The sequence below is a fragment of the Malurus melanocephalus genome, unplaced genomic scaffold (assembly GCF_030028575.1).
Source record: "Malurus melanocephalus ecotype Western Australia unplaced genomic scaffold, MMel_1.1 scaffold_11, whole genome shotgun sequence".
Classification (NCBI taxonomy): domain Eukaryota; kingdom Metazoa; phylum Chordata; class Aves; order Passeriformes; family Maluridae; genus Malurus; species Malurus melanocephalus.
In genome coordinates, this window is record NW_026623243.1 from 494,555 (window position 1) to 514,729 (window position 20,175).

At 36.5% G+C, this 20,175-nt stretch overlaps 1 long non-coding RNA gene across 1 annotated transcript; it reads right to left on the reverse strand.

Moving 5' to 3' along the window:
* Nucleotides 1-9,730: 9,730 nt before the first annotated feature.
* LOC130580692 (uncharacterized) lies at nucleotides 9,731-15,784 on the reverse strand. Its single transcript, XR_008966145.1, has 3 exons — nucleotides 15,621-15,784; nucleotides 15,266-15,451; nucleotides 9,731-9,992 (listed from the first exon to the last, which is right to left on the reverse strand). It is a non-coding gene; the product is annotated as an uncharacterized LOC130580692 (long non-coding RNA).
* Nucleotides 15,785-20,175: the final 4,391 nt, after the last annotated feature.

Sequence of the window (20,175 nt, forward strand, 5' to 3'; positions counted from 1 at the left end):
GACCCCCGTCAGGGCTGTACCGCAGGCTCACGTTCGTGTCCCGGCAGGACTGACCCCCGGCAGGGCTGTMCCGTTGGCACACACGCTCTTGCCCGGTATCCCCGATGTGGCGGGGCTTCGGGRCTGGTGGCCTTCTTTCCTTCAGGGCAGTGGGTCGACTGGAGTTGAATGACACGAAACCCCCTCTCYTGTGGCACGTTGGCCCAGGGTGGCAAATGCCATATGAAACACAACCGTCTCACTGGCGTCTCAGKTTTCAACATCTTTGCATTGGAAATTAAATTCTGCCAACATCAAACCTGAATCTGGTCATTAACAGCCAAGCACACGCTCCCATTGCTGAACAGCAAATTAAAAAAAAAACAAAAAAAAAAACAAAACAACCATATGAAGATATATTATTCCAGAAATGGTCAAAATCTGAAGTTCTTATTTAGGAAAAAATGGCTACTGATTTGCCCTATAATGTGTGTGGTACTTAGAGATGCCAAAATTGAGCTGAAAAAAAATTATTCTTCCTCTGAAGTCCATTAGTGTGTGTGCATCTGGTGATAAGGGTAGGAATTGTACAGAATCATCGGATGGGTTGGGTTAGAAGGGCCCTTGCAGGTCATTTATTTCCAACCCTTCTGAAAACCTTTCAGCTGATTGCTCAGAGCTCCATCCAGCCTGGCCTTAAACACCTACTGGGATGGGGCATCCACAGCTTCTCTGGGAAGCCTGTCTGTGCCTCACAACTCTCACAGTAATGATTTTTTTTCCCCTAATATCTAATCTAAACCTACTCTCTTTATTTAATTCTTAATGATGTTTGTATTGTTACAATGTATGTGTATATATACACATATTTCAAAACTAAGATTTAGAGAAAGCACAGTTACATCCAGATTAGCAACACATTTTCCATTAGTATATATAAAGGTGTTGCAGTGCCACCATCACAAAAATTAGAAGAAAATATACTGAAAAATATTTCTTAACTAGAACTAGGACTAGAACATAACTCTTGAGTTAATGTTATATAAAAACTGTAACAAATGCTAGTGAAAGCTGAGAAAGAGGAAAAAGGATGTAATGGATAAAATCTAGCCCTTGTAAGGCCAAAAAGAAAAATGTTTTTTGAAGAAAAAATGACTTGGAAAAAAACCACAAAAAGTCCAGATATTCAAATGCTTATAACTGAAATTGCTAGCAGAATACCAATTCCGTTTTAATTTCACTGTTTCATGTCATTACTAGTGAACTGGGGCAGACAGACTCTTCAGGTGTATTTGTTCCTCCTTAAAAAGGAAGTTAAATGGACATGGAAGGACATAAAATCCCATGCAACAGGGATTTTATGACAAATTTATAGAAGTGAAAATGCTAGTAAAGTTGAAAATAGTTAAGAATATTGCAGAAATGTGGTTTGTGAAGATTTTTCTTCCTTGAAATTTGCTAAGCTTTAACTGCTATTTTGATCTTCTTTGTGAAATCAAGAGGCTCTCTGGGAAGTGTAATATCCACATTTAAAATCTTCACTGAATGTTGATAATTCCATACCTAAATAAGGCCAATTGAGCTACAACAGATATTGTTRAAAAGTGACATTGTACATTCATTTTGCTGTTTACATACCATTCATTTTTTTTTATTTCTAAAGACTTCACATGAAACCAGTCCGACAGATCTTGAACAGATACCGTATTTTCAGTGAACCTATGCCAGTTTACAAAAACAGTGTCAGTTTACAACTGAGCTCCAGCCTTGGCTGAGAACAATCCAATTTGAACTAAACCAACATAAAAATAACTGAGGCTGTGTTTGTGTTATTGATTGTTCCTGGAAGACAGCAAATTGTTTGAGCAAAATTTGATAAAAAATGCRTTACAAAAATATTTCATTAACTTACACTCAGTGCTTTTTTCTTTAAGCATGCCTAAAATCACATACAAGAAGTTCTTTTATTTGTTTCAGATATTTTTGGCTGTGTAAAACTATTCCTAAAGTGTGATGAGAAAATTAAGGAAAAAGAAAACGAGTCTCTTAGAYATCTTAAATGTTGAAAATGGTGCTAAAAATGACACTTCAAGATTTTATGCCTCTGAGTTTTCATTCTTTGAGGTCTTTGGTCATAAGACACTCTCAGACTAATTTTTAAAAAAATCTGTTGCAACAATTTCATCACAAATATAAAAGGGGTCCCCTAGTCTGTTAAACAATTTTTCTGTCATTTTGTTGTTAGTTAAATCATTATCTGTCCAGAAGAGATTTTGCTCAAAACCTAAAGAAAATAGATCCCATTTATGAATGTTTGCTAAATGCTATAGGRCTCAGAGCAAAGTCTTTTTGGAATACTGCCTTCTACCAGGATGTGAAACTTCATGAAATTTCTGTGATGTCAATACTGGGAAAGAAATACATAGGCAGTTCCCATACATTCTAGACAGTAACTAGGATATCTATTTAGCGCAAGACAAGAGAGTATTTTTTACAAACAGAAGTGTAATGGTGAAGCTCTTCATAAGTTTTTAAAATGCATGTTTGCTGTTAGCAAGTAATGCTTATTTAATGCACAGAGACTTATGTGGAAGTATTGCAGATTGGTATTTTTTGCTTGGATTCTCTGATGCCTAATAAACTACAATTTGAGAAGCTTTTTTTTCTGTCACAGGGCATCCACAATAGCTTTCTAATATGAATTCTCCAGACTTAAATAAAATGTTCATGATACAGTCTTTCCATCAATGACAGAGGAGGGGGATGGAATTTCAATTAACTCAAATAATCTTTTTCCTCTGCTTATCTGCCTATTTTAATTTGATGTATGGAAACTTAATATGTGTAAGTTAGCTCCTCTTTGTCAGATGTACTTGAAATTGCCAACAGGTTCAAGAGCTATTAGAAGAGTGTAGATTGACAGACATTAAGTGTGCATGACTGCAACAGTATGGTCTTGTAAGCCCTTCCTCATCAGGAAACCTGACTAAAAGAGGAGTAGATAATAAAGACACCCATCAACCACATAGCTGAGTGTCTTTAATTTAAACTATGTGATCAAGTTAGCATTAGGCATGCATGTAAATTTGTAGCTGATAATTACCTGTTAACATTTGTCAGGAAACTTCATCACTGAAAAATTGCATAAGTCCACCTCTGAAGTCTCCTAAATTTCAGCTCCTTGCCAGTGATCTTCAGCATCCTGTAGATTATAGTCCACACTTCCTTTTCAGGCACAACAGGGGATTTTATGTGAGCAAAGAGCACGTTTTATTATCTGTCATGTGTCAACAGCACTGCTAGTTATCAAAGTTGCTGACACTTCTTATCATAGAGCCCTGGTGCTGTAGGGCAATACAAAGGAGATCCTATCACTAGACTGCAGCTGCTTTGGAGAACTGTGCTCAGTCTCCATTGCAAAGTTCCTGTGTGGCAAATTTCTTTAATCACATTTTTCCCAGGCAGTTATTTTGTTCTCTCTTTTCATTGTCCAGCTTGAGATCTCACAGGCTGATTCAGACAAGTGCTTAAACAGTCACAACCATATCTGAAGCTACTGGGAACTGCTCTTTAAAAATAAGAAATGTAACTCATTGTGAGCTATGCAGATGGATTAGCTTCAATTCTCATATACTTGTGTTGTACAGCCTGAATTTCCCAGCTGAAGAGAAGAGATGATAAAACTCTGTCCTTTGAGGGCAATSTGGAGGAATGTTTGTGAAACACGAGTGCTATGAGAGTCACAGCAAAGTGTGGCTGTCTTAACAGCTAAAACACTGAATAGTAGAAAGTATATAGACCTTATACTGAATGAAGCTAAAAGAATATACTAAAAAACTCATTCTTTGCACATAATGAAGCAGGGGTCAAGGAGAAAAATGTGCACAATTGTATAACTAAAGCTGCTGTCATAATTTAATAAGGGAGTAATGATTCATAAACAACTTGAACTCTGACACTTCCTTATTTTTCAGTGTTTGATAAATTATCTTAGGGCAGTTTTCTTTGGGAAGTTGCATATCAAATAGGGTTTTATAGAAGATTCTCTTGCCAGCTAAGGTCAATAAGCTGCTCTGCACATAGCTGCCCTTTGGTACACCTGTTAAACCTTGTTGCTCCATCTAATTACACTGAGATTCAGAGCTCAAGCCTGATTAAGAATYAACAGAGAGTTTACTAGACATGATGAAATCAAATCCAGTGTTACTTAAGTAATCCTCAGTTTCCTTGTGGTCTTACAGGGAAGGGAGAAATCTTCCTCTTCTTTCCATTTGTTTCACCTTCTTCCTTTTTCTGCTTGTTCTTTTATTCTCTACTTTTTTCTTTCTCTTCTTCTAAATATCCTCTACTGCTAACTGTTTTTAGTTTCAGTATCTTGTCCAGATCCTTCTCTGCATTGAGATTGCTATCCAGGATACATATAAAAATATGTTTGAGGTGAGGCTGTTTCTGGTTCACTGTCAATGTTTACGAAAGGTATTCTCCAGTTTAGTACTCCTRCTAAAAARACTATGCACTGCTTTCCTCCCTCCCTCTTTGGAGGTCTAAAAGGCAAAGATCACATGTTGAGATAAGAAAAATTTACTGGAAACAGCAATGAAATAAGCAAATGAACAGTAACAGAAACAATACTAATAATGAAAGGTATATAAGACAGAGAAATGAAAACACAAAAATCCCTGACTATAAACTAATACTGAACCATTCTTCCCATCTGCCATGTTTTCTCCACCAGAAGGAATGCCGTTCTCCTAGGAAGCAAGAGCTCCTTTCCCCCGCCCCTGGCAAGGACATGGGATGGTATGGAATAACAGTAGGGTCTGGCCATGTACCTTCCCAGCTATTTGAAAAATTWAAAAATTTAGAAACCATGACAATCAAGCCAAAGTCTTCTGATGACAAAGCCTGGAGTGAAAGTACCTGAGATGCCTTAACACAAATGGTGTTCCCATTTCTTTGAATCTGAAAGCCTCCCAGCTGGTTCACAGTTCCCATGAAAATTGCTGCTGAAACTGTCATTGGAGCCTTGAGTGAGGTGCAGCTGAAAGCAGGACACAAAAATGACAGAAATAAGTAGAAATTAAAAGACATTAAGAATAGGTAAGGAAAAGGAGAATSTAAAAATCTAGAGAATGATGGAGGAATGCTGAGGCTTGAAAAGAAAACAAGAAGACATCTTGTAGAACTATATATTACTTTGCTATTATTACAAAGTCTGGCAGGAAGCATGAAGTGAAAATGCTTTCGATTGAAGTAATTCACAGAATGAAGTAAGTTGTCCCACTACAATTTTATTCTAATTCTGATAMAGATTTTTTTCCATATTAGAAGACACAGATATTGACCATGGCTTTTTAACTCTGATGTGTGATAACTGGATCTCTATTGGAAAAAAAAGGTATATGACTGCCAGCATGCTTATCTAAACAAAAAATTATAAAAGGAAGAAAACCTTTATGAGAAGGATGCCTGTCAATTCATTTTTTCTTTTACGGACTATCCTAAAYTGTCAAATGGCAGGTTTTAATTTCTTTGAGCKTATGTGTGGAAGAAGTGAACATATTTAGATATCTAAGGCTAAAACTGTTTTTCTCCGTAGAATGATGAATGAGACCAGGGTTACTACTGTATTTTTCCTTCACGCTAAAACCAGTCTCACATTTCTGCAATATGAAGGACTATACACATGACTTATTAGGCTAGTATCACGAGAGTCAGCAAGTAACTAGCTTTCATTACAGTCAGAATCAGAAAAGATCTTTCACAGGATAGTGGATGACTGTGACTTCCTTGACATTTTCTTCTACTTCCTGCATATTATCTGAAGTAGATTGCTTGTGCCCTAAATCTGAGCCATCTCTGTGCTAGCTTTTTTTAAATAGCTCTGATTTTTCCATGAAGCCTCTATATGCTTGCTGCAAGATAAACAGCATTACTTCATAAATACATACAGCAGAAACATTGTACAGCTTCATCTGAGCACAAAGCCTTATTATATACTCAAGTACTTGTAATTCTCAAGTATTTAGAATTTTAAGTAGGCAGCTGAGAATGTACGGCATTTTTTTTGTTAAAATTCCACCACAAGGAGTCTCTTTATATTACCTTTCCTAAATGTAGCCCATTTTTTAAGGGTCAATTGGCTACTCGTTATGTAAACAATATGTGATTGAAATGTTGATGCATTACTCCCATGGAGGACCTCCAGGCGAGGGACTGAGGAGTGGTGGTGGATTTGCTATGCAGACATAAGCATGCAGAACTGGACTGCCACTCAGTGGTGCAGGACATCATCAGTTCTTGTGCCATCACCCTTTAGCATTGACATGGCTGAACACAGCTACATCATCCACCAGATATGATAAACTGGACACAAACACAGGTACAGAATTGCTGTACAACTTCAGTACAACATCCTAGCAATGCCAGAGTATAAATAGACTTTTTAGGCAATTCTGAAAAATACAGTTAGAGAGCCAAATGCCTTAAAGCTCAATTTTGCATAACACTAAAACACCATTATTAAAGAGAATTGTCTGCCCTGAGCTAAAATAATCAKTCACTTGGACACTTACCTACTGTCATTTATTCATGATTTTCCATGGAAGATGTTAAAATGGCATTACAGTCCCAGGGGATTGCTTATCAAAGAACTCTTACTTCAGTACTACACCATTGGGATGCTTTTGATAGCTGTGACATGCTTTAATTTGAATTGTCTTCTCTGTTTGCACCACACTAGTACGTATCAGCACTTTCAGGATCAAAGAATATCTTACTGCAGTTCAGAAACTCATTAAATCTATATTTGTAAATAAAACATTTGTTCCACAGCACTAGGTGTCCTTGAACCACTACAATGAACAGCTCTGCAGGACATGTCCTAAATGTACTTAAGGCTCCAGTGAATAATGAAAATGTGACTTGTCTTTTAAGTGTCCTGGGAACAACTTGTTATGGCCTATAAAGCAGTAGAAAAAGTGCACACAATGGTATTCCCAGAGCTGAAACACAAATCTAATTAGACTCCCATAAAATGGCTTATTCGAGACTGAAAAATTGCTAACTGATCACAAACTTTCCTTTATAGATTATTAGGCTAGTTTAATAGCCATAGTTCTCACTGTGTATGAACTACTTCTTTATGCACTTTGCTGTACAGAYATTAATTGCTTTGGCTTTTATTGAATGTGTGTTTATATTGCTGCTATTTTTACAAATGAGACCTGCCTCAGGTTATCTTTTTAGCCTGTATTTTCCTTTTCTTTTTTTTTTAAATGAATGAAAAAAGTCAATCTGTTTTCCAAGTTAGAATTTATTTTCAGGAGCTGAATACCTAGATTGCTATTTGTGCTTCCTAATTATTGAAAAAGATTTAATTCAATCCAGTAAGATATTAWAATCAGAAGCAGAATAAATTTCGCATGTAGCAGTATTTTAGACACAAAACTCATTGAAATAGTAATAGACCTTTTGGGGACACTTCTGGGGACATCTTAGATTTATAAGGAGTTACCAGGTCTGGGAGATAAGCAAAAAGAACTTAATCTGTGTCTCATCATAGCAACACCTTCTTTGTACTGGTGCTACAATGATTAGGGCAGGCCACAGCCTCACATTGAGCACCAAGAAWATACTTTCCAGTTTCTGGAACGTCAGATGGCAGTTTTCATTGCAGAATGTTCAACTCTGTTTTCATTAAAAAAATCCTCTATTGCCTATAAAATCCATGTCATAACTAGTAACTAACTACTATCTAATGCCAGATGTTATGTTTGACTATAAGCAAGCCAAGAGAAGCACAGATCATCTTCTTGAGAGGGAAAAGCTGCACTGGCAACAAATTTTGAGAAGACTAGAGGTAAAGGGAAGTGGAAGTACAATTTCAACAGTTAGAATAATACATTTTAATTTTTTAAACATGAAGGAAGAGGGCAATCACTTCAGAAAAAAAGTGAAAAAACATGTTAAAGCTAGTCATTGCATTTTTGCCAAAATATGCAATTTAATTTTCTTTTCATTAAAACTGATCAGTCTAGGAGATGACCAGCCAAACTATTTTTGATCAGCTACCACTGTTTCCAGCGTGCTTACTGGCTTTATGTTGGCCTTCCATGAGTAATCATGAGTTTTCAGTACTATCAGTCTTCCTCCATTTCTACTTGTGTTATTCTTTAACATGTTTCCCCTCTTCTGTTTTGTACCCAGAAATCTATTTCTATTTCTCCCAACATTATCATCAACAATTTTCTTTTATTTTCTGTATCCTGAATTCTACTAGAAAAATCTTATGGCAACTTAGGGATCCTCACTGTAAGCTTTTCCATTCTTCTTTTATTTCTCATATCGACATTTCTCAAGTTCTCTGTTTTTATTTTTTCAGAAGGTTAGATAATTCTTTAATTTTTCCACTAAGCACTCTTCAGTAGCACTTTGCTTCTACTACCTGATATAAGAGCAAACATCTCCTAAAAATTACTCTTTCTATATCTGCCCATTTGCAGTACACACTGGTTCCTTCCTTCTCTTAAGTCATGAGATTATTAACTTGCAGCTGGAATTGAGCAGGATTTTTCAAACCATTATATATAAGGTGTTAAGAACTCACTTAGTTACACAGGAAAAAGAAACAACCTTTCCAGCTGTCCAAATAATAAAATAAAAATTTAGGTGACTGAACGACAAATACRGGCGTTATGTTTGACATGATCCTAGTTTAAATGTGTATCAGATTATTTACAGTTGTGTTGGTGTTTTTTCATGCTTTTTGAGTCTCAAATATGACCTATATACTAACCAACTACATGTTCTACTCTTAAACACTGACACTTTTTTCAGCATTGTTTGTTATTCTTTTCTAAACCTGAAAGCATGAAGGTTTAAGAATGTTTTGTTAGTTCTGTTAGCAGGTAACTAATCTTAAATGATACAATTTTATAAAAGTAATAATGTGAACATTTAGTAAGGCTTATGTTCTTTATGAACCGCACTATATCGTGTACATTTTATTTTTTCTTTCAAGACCATTTTATAATATGAAGAATGAAATAAAARCTCTTTCATATGATGAAATTTATATTCAATGAAGAAAGCATCWTAATTCTCAACTGATAAGTATTGACAGGTTCTGTGCTACCTTGGGTGCCCTCTCAAACTCACCATTTTCTTCCATAACTTTCTGCTATAAAACACACTGTGGCACCAGTGATGGACCTTTTATGGGATCACCATTATTTATGCAGAGTGTTATGTAGTAAAGTCTCCACTGGGAGATATTTGCCTCACACTATCTTCTGAAGAAACATAGAAAAAGTGCATACATGCTTTGTATATTACTTTACTTTTTTCTATACAAATAATGATAGGAAATAAAGGGATTTTTTACTAAAACAGGATGTCAATGAATAAAAAGTTGTGTAAGTGCAGCTTATCATCCTTCAGATCTGTTATGTTTCATGTTCACTACATGCTGTAAAATACTTGGAGCATACGGAAAGATTGAAGATGATTAAGATAAAGCTATTACAAAGTTTGATTTTGCCATTCAGTGTTGTTGTTGCCATGGTAACCCCTTGCATCCCAYTGCATCACATTTACCCTTGCACCTGGGTATATGATGCAAAGACATTTCTTAAAATTGCACAAATACTAACTAACATGAAAGACAAACTTCTGTTTCTTTTATCAGTGTGAAGTGAGTATTTTATTTCTATTATAATAACAACAGAATTTTCCATAATTCACTGGGTATTTAAGATAYCACACTGTAAACAAACTATTATTCATAAGGGAAAAACATGTAATATTTAAAGATGGAAAAAAAGATTTTACGAGAAAGGAGGAGAGCAGTGTGTTAAAGGACCAGCGAGTGTGTGTATGTTACCCGATATGGGAGTTAGTTCTGCTCTCTGTTACTGTTTTGTCACTGCTGTAGCAAGGCAATCAATGAGYTATTAGTAATTCACTGAATAAGGTGCGTGTCTTGTTCAGATGTATCCATGCCTTCAGCCTTCCTGTGAACAGGATAAAGAACAGTCTCTACAGAAAATATCTCAGAGCTTGCCAGARGTGAGGAGGTTAGCAGGGTTCTACAGAAATTACCTTAAAACATACAGAACTTATATGAATATGCATATTTTTTATTTTTTGACTCTATGATGTGACTATTAATTCCTCTTCTCTAAGATACAATTTAAAAATACAACAAAGTTATAACACTGCTTTAAATTCTATAGGCTTACCTTTATGATGTTCTCTTTGCTCTTTTTCAATTCAGTCTTATAAAAATTTTGTATAAAACCACACAGATGTCTTCACTGAAAATACACATTCTTTTCTTTTCCTATCCCTTTCAATTTCTGAATCTATAAATCTATACCRTGTCAACTGAAATTAATTATCCTGGGACAGATAATGAAAAGTAGTATTATTTTGGACAAGTGTTGAGTACCATTGCCAAAACAGCACATACATATATATATATGCATTCACACACAAATATACATACATATATGGAGTGGATGTATGTCTGAAAGAGGGTGATTAAAATTCCATTCTGAGTGATTAAAGCTGAACTCATCACCAGATTACAGCAGTTGTCCTTCATTCATATATGCTTGTTCTAAACTAAAAGTCTATAAAATATATTTATTCTTAATAGTGAATAAATTCTCACATCTCTGAGACAGGCAGCAGACACAAAGTACCTCCRGACTGTACTTTAATTGTATGTGACACTACTTACAGTGGGATTTAGCTCTGGCTACTATKAATTTTTGCAGGGTCCTGTAAAGTCTTTGAAGACTGTGGTGACCTATACTTGTCTTTTAAACAGCTTGATGCAACCATATTGCTTGCTGCCTATTTAAGAAAATGTGCTTATATTTTTGAAAGAAAATACTAAGGAATGAYTATACATTAGCTTTATGCAGTTAACACTGAAAATAGAAAAGGGAAAACATTCATAGTAAGCAAATACCTATGTAGGTGTTAGTTTTAGGTATCTATATAACAACTTTCAGTCCTAGCATGATAATTTAATCATTTCATTCTGTTCTAGCTTGTTCCAAACACTGTCCCATTTGGCACAGAAACTTCTAGTTTTCTGTTAGAAACCAAATATTTTTCTTTCCAGGGGCAGACATTCCTCAGTCAAGTTCAACAAAGTGGACCACAAGGGACCCGTCTCTGTTGTCCAAGCTAGCAAGATACATTAATGAGCCAGCATCAGTAAATAAAGAAGGCAAGCTACAGCTGTCCTCCAGTGCTTGAYGTCACTGACCAATTCCAGAAGCACAAGTCAGTGATTTAATGGAATTTCCCACTAAGACATTTACAACACATTYGACCATATCACAAGATTCTTAGTGCACTTCAATAACAACAAAACCCTAAACAAACTGCTGTGAATCAGAATTTTCTGTCTGGCATCTCTCAAGTAATTTTTTTTGCAAATCTGTAAATGAGTACAGAAATATTCAGAGAGAGAAATTCTTTGGATATGAATTATCATGTGCTTTCTAATGACCTCCGAACCATGTATCTGGTAAGAGCCAAGGCCATTGTTTGACTCAGGGCAAGCAGCGGAGGCAAGGGGAGGGCCCATGAGAAAACAGCCCTCTGTAAGGGCATGCTGACATGAGACCAGGAGGTAATATCCATGAGCAGTCAGAATGTGCTCTAACCTGAAGGGTTAGCTGTGAACCCTGCCAGTCACATGGTTGAGCAAATATAAGAAAATAAAAGTGGAAAATGAGTGTTTGTTGGTGGGAGGAGTGCATTTTATTCCAGTACTACTTATATGGTACCATACCATATAAGAAATATGATAGAGGTAATTTTAGCTAAAAAAAGAAGCTGTAATTGATTATCCAGCCATTGCACATCACTACATAGAAACTTAATGCATTGCTCTGAGATCTAATATTTATTCAAATATAAAACCACATGAATTTTAAAAAGCAATTATAAAACACTACAATCTATTCTTGCAAATTACCTGTTGTAATTTTAGCTCTAGACAACAATGACAAATTACAATCCTCATTTTAAGGATATGAGATGCATTACATAATGCAGATCTATAGTGTTTTGAACCATTAATCAACATCGTCTGGCAGCCCTGTTTGTGTTGATCCTGTTTACAAAGGAAAAGAACTGTAAGACATACTATTTTAGGCTTTTCTTTATCCAGTAAGCATTCTTTAGAAGGAATAATTTATAATCTGAATTTGCATTTAGCCTCAACATTGAGAAACAGCCCAGACAAAATTGCAGCAAAGAAAGGTTGACATCCACAGTAAAAAAAATTAAGACTCATTTCTATCTTCACCAGACATTTATCTGTTGCTATGTTAATTAGCAGCTAAATGTTGTTATCAAATTACAGCATTGTGTGATCTGACAGTTTTAAAATTATACCTTAACACAAAATCTAGGAGCCACTGGATTTTTCTCAAAAATTTATAAAACATTGTCTTGGAAGATATATAAAGTTCTTCACATTTTCTGTTCATTTTTTCAAGAGAGATTCTCCCTTTCTGTGAAGAGAATATTCTCAATAATGGAGTACCAGATTTCACTGCTAACAAAAGTAATTCTTAATATTAATTATATCAAAATATAAATATAATCACAGTCAAACTGAAATGAGTTTTTAATGATTTATAAGATTTTTTTAAATTAAATTCTGTTCCCTATCAATGAAAGATACTCAATATCAGGTTTGACWAGGAAATGTGGTTTTTTTGATCCTGTAAAACTTCTTAAGGTTTCTCAAATGTTCCTTGTCTTTATTAAATGCCACTAAGCACTTTCAATTTAATGAATGCACAGATAACAGCCTGGCAATAAGAGGAATTTATCTTGGATGCGAAAGGCTCGGATTCAGTCTGCAGGTCTGCCATTCCTTCCTGTCCCAGAAATATGCTCCAGACACCAGGAAATCAAGCCTACAGTGGTTTTCCTGCAGATGGATTATGACTTTCTGTATTTGTATATTTTGTTTAAATTCTCTGCAACAACGCTGTGAAGCTGAGTGCCCAGCATCACAACTAGACAGAATACTGGACTAGCTCCATAGTGGTTTCTCTCACACCTGGCAGTAACATCCAGACAGATCAAGAAGAAAAAATCCCAGGGCCAACATGAGTTTGTTGGTTAACTCCCGAGAGTTTCATGACCTCAAGGCTATTACCTATTATACCTGTGACTCTCTRGAGTACTGCCTTTCACTAAAAGCCCTATTGAAGCACTTAGTTCTTGCACTTTTTGCAAGCATGTTAGTTTAAATGGAGTCTTTTCCAGCTAAAAAAGTGTGTCATTGAAGAATTCCCAGTCAATTGCATTCCCAAGTGTTTTGCATTAATCTTTAAGGGCAGAGACATAGAGAAGAGCCAAGATGATCTGAGCTTGTAAGTAAGTAGAATAAAGGATTTTTCCCAACAGGAAAGAATACTAACTCTTTGTTTTCAAACTGAATTGATTTAAAACAATTGCACTGATTTTATTACTTTCCTTATAAATTATTGATAATTATCAACAAGGAGTTTTTCCCTTTAAAAAATATGTTCCCCTACAATATTAGCTTAGAGTTTCTGTAAAATCAACTTGTGGCTTCCTGCAAAGTAGCTCTCTTTTCTGGTAAAGCCCTTATTTCTTATAACTTCTGGGATACAAAAAAATTTAATAGATATAACATATGCAAATACAGAAGACCTGAGAGTTCTGCAACAACATGCATGAAAATGAGAGGTGAAAAATTTCTCAATTACAACCTCTTCATCAAAATTAACTCTTTTGTTATTAAGATCTTCTGTTCATATTAGAAAAGCTGTGGCATTCCTGTCACTTGCTACCCTGAAAGTAGGCTGTTCATTGCAACTATTATTATGCCAATGAGATCCGAAATGACTRTGTACTCTTTTCATATTTTGTTGAAATACAACAATGACACAAGGTAGATGYCTAATAGGCAAACTCTCCATGTGCACTAAAAAAAAAAGAATATTTAAGATTTAGATTTCTTTTTTGGAAAGAAAAACATCAGAATAGTGGAGATGTTTAAAAATTTGAAACGGCATCAATCCTAAAATGGACTGCAATGGCACTTCCTGCCTCTTCTGTTTTCACAGTGCACTTTCAAATAACCTTGTGCATGCTTACCTTAAGGATTTTTGCATATATGCAAAAATGTGGCAATTTGTTACATCATCATGGTATGTGCTGATTGCAAACCTTTACAACTCGTCTCAAAATATGATAARGTTACTTCCCCAGTGCATGAGATGCAAAACAAATTGGGTATTAACTTAGCCTGTCACCACCTTTTATTCTTGATTTCTGTATGAACTAACGTGACAGGGCTCACCACRTGTGAGACCATGAATTTGCATTTCAGAACAAAAATAATAAACAATAACAACCTTAAAGTATGCTGATGCAAGCCAGTGAGGAATTATATTAGTTCATTTGTAATCTAAACTATACTTCTAATTGTAATGCAAATTTGATCAAGGATTTATAAAATAGGTACATTTAGATCAGGTGAAATATTTGTAAAAGTTTAAAAAAAATCACACAACGAAAGTCAGTAGGACAGTTGGAGAAGAACTTCTATGCTCTCCAAGTTGTCTGTATTTTAATCAATTGTATACATCTTAATAAAATAACCCAAATTAGCTTTCCCAGAAAGGGCACTTGACTGTGTCTTTGAGAGTATCACAGCGATAATATTATTACCACTTTGAGTACATATYGTAATGAAATTTCAAGGAACTCAGTTGCTCTCCCTTTTTTCCCCCAAGTTTTGCCTAACATTATCAAAGAGGTAGACTCATGCTAAATTGCAGCACATCTTCTCTCCCTGGTAAGAAGTTATGGTACTTGCCTTCTGCCACAAGGACGGTCCTGTCTTGCAACTCCTCTGAGTCTGATCCTCAGTTTCTGAACCTCAGGTGCCTCAATCTCAGCACAGCTCTTGCTTAACAACAATGAAAGAGGTGATTCCTGGGTTATCCTCACATACCTGACAGTGTAAGCCCCAAGGCAGGGAAGATTCATGCCTACCCTCAAAGTCTACATCCTCTCCTGGGTCAGCTGTGCTCCTTCAGGCAATCATAATATCATTATTTTGGCAAATTTCTCAGTTACTTACCTCCACTTCTGCCAGTGGAAGTGAAGTTCTGTGAATTTGCTCTAGGGACAAAGGCGGCTACAAGAGCACGAATTCAAGTGGAGAGTAATACAAGCATTGTCACCTCCTAGTGTTCAGCTCTTATTTTTTTACCTGCTCCATCTGTAGACCACAATTCTCAGAGAACACATCTTCTGAGCAGCACAGGGTATAGATGATGTCGTATTCTTCTGTGCCACTGATGGCATAACAGACATTTATAGCATTTACTAGATATGAGTCAATTCCAGGCACAAGAATTCCAGGTACTGGCCTCATGAAAAAAATACATGTATAAATCTGAAAAGAAAAAAAGCAAAACATGTCTTTCATTACAGACAAAAAGTTAAAGGCATTTGAAACTTCAACTTKTACTAAAAGTGTTTAAATAATCACTAAGGTAATTACTCTCCAACTTACTGCCACGCGATCCAGCATTCATGATGGCAAGACAATCAAGCAAACAAACCTGGACATTCTGTGAGCAGCAAAACTGCTTATGTTSGCTCCTTGTGCAGAAGATAAATTCATCAACTGAAGATTTTTTAATGGCTTGCTATTCACTGCTTTTGAGCACAGATTTTCAGTTGTCTAATACACAGAAGTTTCATATTGCAACCTTCAATTAGGTGAAAGGGAGAAAACAATCCAAAATCATTAGCAGCAGCAAGCATCTAATAAGTACACAATCTCTAAAAGAACAATTTTTTTCAGTTACATTGAAATTAGTCAATTCTACAGAGACAGCATRGAGTGAAAACACAGATAAAGAAGTATGCACACAAACATATGGATTGCTCGTGTAAGCTTTATTTCCTTAGGAAGTCAGGATACAACATTTCAGTGATTAATATATAAACAGCAATTGCTCATATCCTGCAGACTTTCAGGAAATAACTGAAATCTGCAAGCAAATTTAACTGAGTCTGTAGCAGATAAAATTAACTAAAAGATGGAGATATAATTGCCTGAGTCTGTACACAAAGTCAAGCTGAAAGATAAATGGCAGTTCCATTTTCCTGTTGACTGTTACAGCAAATTAATTATCTGGGGTCATGGATTTGCTTCCAGAGACAGCAATGTGAATCTCAGAATCCACAAGAGTTTGTAAGCAGAAAAGGAAACTGATTTCTCAAGAGAGATTACCATCCAGACACAATATTCCTCAGCTATATTTCCCCCTTTGAGGATCATTTCATGGAAGTGTGAAGTTTCTGCATAGTGCTGCATTAGACCAGGGTAACATTATATACTTAAAACTCTGACACAGCTTTTTCCTGGGCTCCAGCTTTGGATGGAGTTTCCCATTACATAAAGTTGATTACTCAGAAAAACATGATGCTCAGTCTCAAGACAGTTATTTAACTAATGTGTTCCAACAGCCATGGTGTGCAGTAGAGCAGGAATGATAGTTATTTGCTGCAGAGGGAGAGTGAGGCTGTGGGTGATGCCCCTGCAGCAGCAGAAGGGGTGGAATTTGGGAGATGGTGGAGTCCATGGCAGCTGGGAAGGACAGCTGGACTGCAAAACTGAAAGGACTGGAAAGAATGGAAAAAAACAGCTGCAACGGGAGAAAAATAGCAGGCAACAAACAGGATGTGAGGAGGAATTACAATAAAATAGTTGAAARCATGTGAGGAGACCAGCAGGCCTGATACTGTCAGTGGCAGGCAGAACTGCTGGGAACACTGCGATCCACAGCACACGCTCACAGCAGTGCGCTGTGGTGAATGGATTCTGGCCTGCCAGACAGGACTGCTGTAGTGCAGCAGGAGCAGGTGCCAAAGGAAAGCAAACTGCTCGTTTCTAGTAGTTTAAGAGCTACCCAGGCTTGCAGTTTTATGTAGGCTCTGGTGGATGCCWTTTAACTGTCATTGTGTCTTGAAGTTCTTCTGTGAGAGCAGTCAGCCCTCAGAAACACACAGATGTACATCTGCAACAAATGCGCCWCAGGCAGGGAGCCTCCCTTACGAGAAACCAAAGCAGTAACTGAGACCTAGAACATCAATTTAGGGATGGGCTAGGTRGGTCTTTCCTGATTTTTTCAAATCAGATCATTCGAAACATGTCCTTGAAAACAAAGAAAGAAAATAAGGACTGTAAGTCCAGAAGCACTGCATTCGACAAGAGTTAAAAATCAGAGTACTGAACTGAAAATGGAACTGRCAGTCCTAAATGGGTACAGAAAGCTCCAGCAATCATACAGCTCAAAAGATAGAATGGATTTGGAAGGGAGAAGGAAAGGGAGATATCAACAGATGGACAGCAGGTGAAATAGAAAGATGGAAATGATGGAGTTAGATGTGTCAMACAGCTTTACACATGGGAAGAGATAGAAGAAATTAGAACAGGAAAAGGACATTACAGAGATATGGAATGGGTAAGTGCAGGAAAGAGGGAAAACATTTGAAAATCTTAACCCCATCTCAGATGCGTACATCAGAACAAAAATTYATGGTTTTAACCAGCTTTTTCTCCTGTCAGTTGAAAACTAATGAAACATCAGCAAGCAATTAGCTTCAGGTAGATCACAGGGGAACTGTAATACTTTTTTATGCATCACTCTGTCACAGTGATGAAACATGATTTATGTGAAACATTTGCTGGAAAAATGCCATCAACATTAATAACATTATATAAACAGGRGAAAACACCAGTTCCTGTGGCCTCCATTTGCTTCCTATGCTAAGCAGCTCTATAGTTGCAAAGGAGTTTTTTGAGCAATGTTGATTGTAATTAATAAATTGAATWTTTTTTTACCTTGGGTTCACAGCTGGTGTTTAGTTCTTTTTCACTGTATTTGCATTCCAATAAACAGTCATTAATCCATGTTTCCTTATCAGGACTTGTTCTAATTAGGCTGTTCTAAAAGTTGAGTTAATCAATAGAGTTAATTCTTTGCATTTATWAACAACAGGAAGTTTTCTTTTTTATAGGTCAGTTGGCTTATCACTTCTTAAATGTCAGTTTAAACTCAGTGCCATTGGTATGTCAGGATAAGCAGCACTTACACAAGCAATCCTATTGAAGTTGGTGTGGCTTCTCATTTGACTATACAGAATAAATTCATATGAACAGAAATGAAAACTATGAGCTTCTTCATTTGTCAAACTGAACTGTGTTTTCATTTGTATTCTACCTCACAATCCCCTCCCATCCCTTACTATAAAGCACTACAGTGAACAGTTTTGTAAGCAGGTCTCTATTTCTGTAAGAGCCTCTCACACAATAAACGAGAAAACATCAACATGGGCAACTCATACCTTTGAAGACAGCAGCCAGCCCCATCAGTACTTTGTCATTCTGTTGGCATAGCTGAGTTTCATTTTCCTGTTTTACTAATAAAGACAGGACAAATACCCTTATTAAATGATGAGACACAGCCCCAAGAACCATTTCTGTCTTTCCTTGGTCTGGGCATCATGACACACTTGCACAGTAGCCCTTGTTGAGAATTTTGCTGGTTATCCCCAAGCTTGCAAAGATGAGAACAGAAGAAATCACAATGTCCCAATGTCTGTGCTATCCTGGGATTTTGGTCATGAAGCAAATGGCAAGGACTTACTGTATGACTGTATTGCAGCTGTGGTTCTAATAGCAGTGTCTTTGTTTACAATATTGTTCTTTTAGACTTCTGCTGCATGAAATGTGCTCCTGAACATGTCTACAGCATTTTTTTTTTCTTTAAAAATCATTAGGGCCAAAAGTAAGCATAAAAGAAAGTGATGCCATAAATTCAGATTCCCCCTAAATTCACCTAGCCTTTCTCCTAATGAATGAGGATGTAATTACTTTTCTGTGCTTTTGCATGGGTTCTCTTGCTGCATCAAATCCTTTCACTCCAGTAAGTGCAGGCGTTTATCTACCCAAGAAAAGTCATTGTCTTCTACAAACCAAAACATAGCCAAGCAATTTCACATACACAACTTYAAAAAAATACTGTCATGCCTACAAGCATGTCTGAAGTTGTACAGCAAAGTGACCTGTATGAGCAATAATACAGACTTTATTTCAAATAAGGCTAACCAAGCTGACCATCTAAAAATCTGTTCATTTGTATGTATGGCAGTAGTTGGTATTTCTGGTTTGGCAGTGTAGACTACATGGCTAATGGTGGAGTGAGTATGGAGAGTGACCACTCTGGCACAGCACTTTTTCATGAAGTTGAAAAGTTACTGAGAGTTTATTGTTGTACCTTTTTCATTCTCCCCCAACTTCAAGGACACGGGAATTAAATCCCCCCAACCTGTCTGCTACACCCTATGTATTCAATACACTGCTACCATGAGTCTTCATAAAGRCTACAAACAAAATTTATGCTTCACTTCCCAAAATTGTTATCTATAACTAACCACTCACARTACATGAACTCCAGACATGAGAAAAATGCCATTTTTCATTCATTTCAACCCTCAAAAACATCCCATGCAAATTTTACTCAAATTTGGCTTAAGCATACACTTCCTCTTTGCTTAGATGCATCTGGCACAGATGAAGATACAGAGACAAAAAGCACASTGGAAAGCACAGCTGATCTACTACCACAATTCTTACGCTCCYATACTTACACCTGACATCATGCAAGCCCCAGTTTCTTTTCCTAGGTGAAAACTACATCTGGATAAATGAAGCAGTCCATGCTTAAGGCAGTAAATAACAGCAGTAGAAGAGCGATGAAATCAACTATCCGGGGGAATGAAACTGTGTGGAAAAYCTCAGCCCCAAACATTTAAAAGAKAATTACTGCAAAGAGTATTGTAACTGAACTTCAAAGTTGTCTCTGCACTCTGAACAGCAATTCTAAAGCACTGGTACGTTTCTTCATCCCTTCTCTCCTAAGGTTGTCCATACCTRGGATTTGCGCTGAACGGAGCAGCTTTTTTATCTTGGATGAAAGATCATGGACTAAAGCAATTTCATTAGTTTTGCCATTTCTTWCTCTTAATAAACTACTGCCGGCTGCGAGCATTTAAAACAACAACAGACTAACAAAAGCCTCGAGTCTGGTGAAGAACCTCCAAGTT